This window comes from Cebus imitator, unplaced genomic scaffold (genome assembly GCF_001604975.1).
Source record: "Cebus imitator isolate Cc_AM_T3 unplaced genomic scaffold, Cebus_imitator-1.0 Scaffold319, whole genome shotgun sequence".
Lineage (NCBI taxonomy): Eukaryota > Metazoa > Chordata > Mammalia > Primates > Cebidae > Cebus > Cebus imitator.
The window spans coordinates 826,164-832,163 of record NW_016107634.1 but is presented as its reverse complement, the minus strand read 5'-3'; the positions used below and the strand labels follow the sequence as shown (position 1 = coordinate 832,163).

Below are 6,000 nucleotides of genomic sequence, written 5' to 3'. Positions count from 1 at the left end.
CAGGCTGAAGTGCAATGGTGCAATCTTGGCTCACTGCAACCTCCACCTCCCAGATTCAAGTGATTCCCCTGCCTCAGCCTCTTGAGTAGCTGGGCGTACAGGTGCACGCCACCATGCCTGGCTAATTTTTTATATTTTAGTAGAGACAGAGTTTCACCATGCTGGCCAGGATGGTCTCGATCTCCTGATCTTGTGATCCGCCCACCTTGGCCTCCCAAAGTGCTGGGATTACAGGCGTGAGCCACCACGCTCGGCCACAAATTTTTTTAATTATATGTAATATTGTAATAAATATTCCTTAACATGAAAAGAACTTTTAAAAACACAAAAATTTTACTTTCAGAATGTGGTTTAAAGGCATAAAAATAAATAAAAACATACAAACTTGATGATCCACCCTCAGAGATTTTGACTTAGTAGGTTAAAGGTATCTATATTAAAACTACCACCTATGCCAAGCGTGGTGGCTCATGCCTGTAATCCCCACACTTTGGGAGGCAGAGGCAGGCAAATGGCTGAGCCTAGGAATTCAAGGCCAGCCTGGGCAACATGGCAAGGCCCATCTCTACAAAAAATCAACAACAACAACAAAAACTCACACCACCTGTGCTTCTACGCTCACCTCAGCTTCTCAGTCACTGGCTCCATTTCCATTCAACTCCCCTCTCCCTACGTCACTTTACAGTTAAGTCCCTAGATGCTTACAAAGTTCCTAGAAGTTCAAATATGTCCAAGGTCAGAGGAAGATTCAAGGATTTTGCAGCTACTGTGGGTTAAACTTCAGACTGGCACTGGGGCTACAAAATAATAAATAAGAAACTAGAAAATGCCCATGCCCTCCCAGAGTTTACCACTCAGGTCAGCGCTTCTCAAAGTTTTACGTGCCGATAAATTACCTGGGGATTCTAAGCCGTCGCTTCTCATTCACAGGTCTAGGCAGGCCCAAGATTCTGCATTTCTAACCAGCTCCCAGGTAATGCTGCAACTCCACATACCACACTCTGGGCAGCAAGGAGCAGAACAGTGGCAAGGCTAAGATTAGAACCAGACTTCCTGATTATACAACAACCTAAGTCAGCATCCGATTGCTTAAGTAGCTCCCCAAGGACAAATTTCCGGGTTGCCTGATGGTGACTATTCTGCAACTGTTCGACACAAATCCTTTCAAGACAAAACTAAGGTGACAAAAAAAGAAATAAATAACGGAATGTAACATGCAAATGCAACAGGTTTTAAACCCCCAGTCCCTGCATTTCCAAGCCACAGTTTAGTTCCCGGAACTACAAAGTCAACTCCCGGTCTGCTGTGCTGGCCACTAAAGCTCTGGAATCCCATTCTATCCCGAGGCAAGGCTCTGATTGCCCAGACTTTCCCATGGAAGTTGCCCAGGTTGGCCTCCTCTGCTGACACTCTGTTTTCTTTCTTCTGAGCAGCACTAATGAATGTTTTCATGAACATCCCCTGGATAACCAATAATAAACACTCTCTAACTCTGCTAACTTTCCCTGAACTCCCCCTACTTTGGATTATGCAGTCATTCTCATGTTACAAACCATTTAGCACTAATGATAGGCAGTTTTGAAGCATTCACAGTTGTTGTCAAGTGTATTATCATAACCTCCCCTCTGGAAAAGGATCTTCCTCAGAAGCCTAACCGTGCCTGAACACCCACCCACACCTAGGAACTCAGCAAAGTGGTGAGCTCTCAGTAGGTTCAAGGAGATCCTTGTGATTGAAAAGAAACCGGTTCCAACCAGATACTATGACTCAGCCCAGCAAATTAGCTCCAGCTGGGTCTCCTTGGCAGTGGTGGGCTCCAAAGACTCAGCAGACAGGTCAACATTCCATTGCTGGTGCCGGGATCAGGCCAGAGTGGGCCCATCTTTAATGCCAGCCAGCTGGAGAGGGGACTTATGGTCCTGGAGGCCAAAAACCAGGGAAAGGAGCAATGTGAGCCTCAAAGAGAAAGCCTTTTTGGATCCTGTAAACACTTTAGGAAAGTACTACTCATGTGAACCCAAGGGTTATGGGATTTTAGTTTAATTCTTTCAAAGGCAATGGCATAATAACATTTTACTCTTCTAATATCTGAATCAAGCTTTGTGGGTTTACAAAGCAATTTCATAGCGTTTTTCTTACTCAGTGCTCATGACAATCCTGTAAATTGGCTTTCAGTCCACTGTTCAAGATCTCTGTCCCCTACTGAGAGACCTTGAACTAGGGTACTTTTATTTCACATTGGCTGAACTGTTTCCATATTGTTTCTCTAGGAAAGGGGTATTTGAGCCTCACAGTCCAATTGTATTGGGAGGTTGTAAGAAGCACAAACCGTGATGGTGATGATCATGGATGATGATGTTGACAGGATCAGATGCTACACTTGCCTGATGGACTAAGTGCTGGACACATTAGATTTTCAGAAAACGAGCTGGGTGCTTTCCTAATATAAGGTAAACACGTCACCATTTACAGATGAGAAAACTGGGGCTTGGGATAATTAGCTATTTTGCTCTGAGATGCACACCTGCTGGAAGGCAAAACTGACATTCCCTCTCAAGTCCAGCCAGTTCCAAATTCCAGGCATTTTCTACCACAGCTTGCTGTTTCATCTCAGGCAGCCTCTAAAGCTAGAGAAAGATAGGCTCATAGACAGTCATCCACTACGAACACATGGTCCCCTGCACTAAACCTGTAGAAACATGCCAAGAGTTTATTAGACGGAGAGACTCCTGGTATCACTTGCCGTGATACCTCAGCAAAAAGCATGATGATGGTTATTTGGCCTTAATGCATGTTTCTGCCAAAGGGTTCAAGTAACATCACACCATCTCTGAGTTGGAAGAAATCTCCTAATAGGATCGAACCCCTGCCTCACAACATGAATGTTCTTCACCCAGCTCAGAGAATACACATGTAGCTTCCCTTAAAAATTTGTGTCAAGTTTTATCTCCCCAATTTGTGTCAGGTTTTATCTCCCCATTATCTACAGATTCTGCATTAAACATCCTCCAACTATCCCATAAGGTTTTGTCTCCTTTTATTCTTATAAACAACACCTTCATTCCAATCCTAATGGTCACAGTATGGCATTGTGGCAATATAGCTCTGGAGTCAGTCTGCCCTAAATTTGAATCCTGGTTGTGCAAGCCTGAGCAAGATATTTCCATCCTCTAAACCTTGGTTTATGAGGTTAATAATAATGCTGGTAAAGTGAGCTTAACAATAGTGCTAGCCTTGTATTGTGAGAATTAAACTCAATAATGCATGTCATGCACCTAACACTCCACTGCACAGCAATCTTTTAAAAAGCTCTTTTAAAAAAACTAACATAATTAAAAAATAAAAAAGGCATTTTCTACTTGCACACCTGCTTCTCACAGTGTTCTTCCTAGAGTATGCTTTTATTTTCATCTTTACCAATCAGGAAACTACCTAAGATAGAACAAATGTAATTCTTTTATAAAGTCATCCCTAGACAGATAAACCTTGAAATGATCTTTCATTTCCCTAAGCAAGTAAAGCCCTTTAAGGAACTCTTAACTTGACACATTTTTCCTTTTCTTTGATGTTCCCTTCTTTGCCAACTTACTTAAATATCCTATCACGAGGCCTTCCAAACTCCATGGCCCAGATGTAAACTGTTTGTCCATCCCTCTCTGGACCTAGCCCAGATCATAGATCACAGATCATAAATAGTTGCTGCACTCAACAACTACCTCGTTTGGATCTATTATTCTATAACATCCTAACGAAATAAAAGATAAATCTGAATTAGAGCTATACCTCCCAACAGCTATAAATAAATGCCATTAAATATTTTAAATGTCCAAATTTACAAATCACATAAGTTAGGAGAAATTTTTATCCTTCTAAGAATTATTTATTGTATAAAAAATTACCTTGGCTCTGAAGCATTTCAGGTCATTAATGAATTGCCAAAGTAGCTTGCAAGGAAGGAGTGGTTTATGATCTGGGCCACCTCCTGCTGCTAACAACTGCCCTGAGATCTGAGGTCATGAGGGTGAGGAAAGGGGAACAAGGAACAAGAGGGGAGGAAAGAAAGGATTCACAATTTTTTTTTTTTTTTGAGATGGAGTCTCATTCTGTCTCCCAGGCTCGAGTGCAGTGTCGTTATCTCGGTTCACTGTAACCTCTGCCTCCCGGGTTTAAGCAATTCTCCAGCCTTAGCCTCCCAAGCAGCTGGGACTACAGGCGTGTGCCATCGCACCCAGCTAATTTTTGTATTTTTAGTAGGGACAGGGTTTCACCATGTTGGCCAGACTGGTCTTGAACTCCTGACCAGCTGGTCATCCACTCACCTCGGTCTCTCAAAGTGCTGGAATTACAGGGATTCATAATTCCTAAGTTCAAATAACTGGCTGCATAAAGCTACTAATCTGTCTTCCGTATAGTACTCTCCACTGAGGTTCACCCATTCAACAAATATAGTGAGAGCATGGGCAGAACAATGAATGACTAAAGGTCAGTCTTACATAGAATTGTCCCTAGGTGCAAAATGAGTTATCCAGAATGTACGTCCTGTGCCCCATCATCCAGAGTACTTGTATAGCATGTTCTAAAGCAGTTTTGCCATCCCGTAGTCAGCCCAAAAGGCCTCTTTTGTGCACAGGCTAACAGAAGAGTGCTGCACTGAATCAGTTAGGGATGTGAGTTCTAGTCCCGGCCTTGCACTTCACTGGTGGTCACTCTGCCTCTTCTAGGCTTCCTTTACCTGTAAATCTGTGTGTGTGTGTGCACGTGTGAGTGTGTGTGTATGTGTACTGTAAATCTCTGTGTATGTGTGTGTATGAGTGTGCTTGTGTCCTGTAAATCTCTGTGTGTGCATGTGTGTACTGTAAATCTCTGTGCGTGTGTGTGCGCGTGTATGTGTGTGTGTATGTGAACTGGGGGTGGAGGTGTGCTTTAAATCTGATCAGTAGTTTGTCACCTTTTTTTGATGCTTGGATCCTTTTGGGAATCTAATGAAAGCTCCTGCTGAAAATCTAATGCCCTTTTTGGGAATCTAATGACAGTCTTGCCTGAGAAATTCTCACAGCCACATACACACAAACACAGCCCAGCATTTCAGGAGGCTGGCCCACCCCTGTAGCCTGCCTGCAGATGGCAGAGGGATTCCACGGATCCCAGGTTAAAACCTGCCAGCAGAGAAAGCAGTAATAACACAGGGATATTTATAGGTCATTGCTAACAACCTATTCAGCTCTACTACCCTATCATTTTCTAAAATATTGCAGGCAACCTAAAATGGAGCTATGAAGGCTTTTCAACTTGGGGAAAGGAGGATGGAGAACACCCTCTTTCTGCCTCACGGGTTTGTTTAGATTTGCCCCTGTAATGCCTGCCCAGGGGCAGTGAAGCAGGTGGGCACAGCAGGTAATGGGATTCAGAAAGCAGACCCTGGGCTGGCAGCAAGAGGCCCAAGGCCTGCCTGGGCTCCATCTGAGCTCCACAGCATCCAAGTCCCAGCGCTGTCCTCTGGGAAAAAGGGATGCCTTTGTAAGTGAGTCTCTGGCTGAAAAGATAGTTCCCAGGTAGGCAGGAGAAGAAGCCTTTGTGCTTAAAAATCGTGGCTAGGAGCCTTGCCTAGAGCACAGAATGCCTCCCAAAGACTGGAGCCATAGAAATAGGGAGTGTGGCCGGGGCAAGCTGACCCTGTCCATAAATGATTCAGAGGACATGCCTCAAATTCACATTAGAAAGCAAGGCCTCCCTCCAGCAAAACACAGTTTGACTTCATTGCTCAGGTGGGGAGGAGCTGGCCTGGGCTCCTGACATCCCCTAGGTTACCCTCCTTCTCCCCTTGCAGGGAGAGAAGGGACCTGACTTCAAGGCCAGTGCACGTTAGATCTGAGTGGCTCTCACACAAGTACCCTGCACACAACACACAGAAAAGGGCCAGATGCCAACCGGGAGGAAAAAGGTGACCTTGTCAAAGTCCCAAGGAAAAAAATGGCTCACAAGTCAAACCCCATTACAGTG

At 44.2% G+C, this 6,000-nt stretch overlaps 1 protein-coding gene across 2 annotated transcripts in view; it reads right to left on the bottom strand.

Moving 5' to 3' along the window:
- CREB3L2 (cAMP responsive element binding protein 3 like 2) overlaps positions 1–6,000 on the bottom strand; it is a 135,703-nt gene that overhangs the window by 66,328 nt on the left and 63,375 nt on the right. The window contains exon 1 of one of the 2 annotated variants that reach the window (XM_037729859.1): positions 897–1,021. The exons of the other annotated variant lie outside the window; for it this stretch is intronic. The gene's annotated coding sequence lies outside the window, so the exon portion shown is untranslated. Of the gene's footprint in view, positions 1–896; positions 1,022–6,000 lie in introns of those variants that run through there. 2 annotated transcript variants of the gene reach the window in all.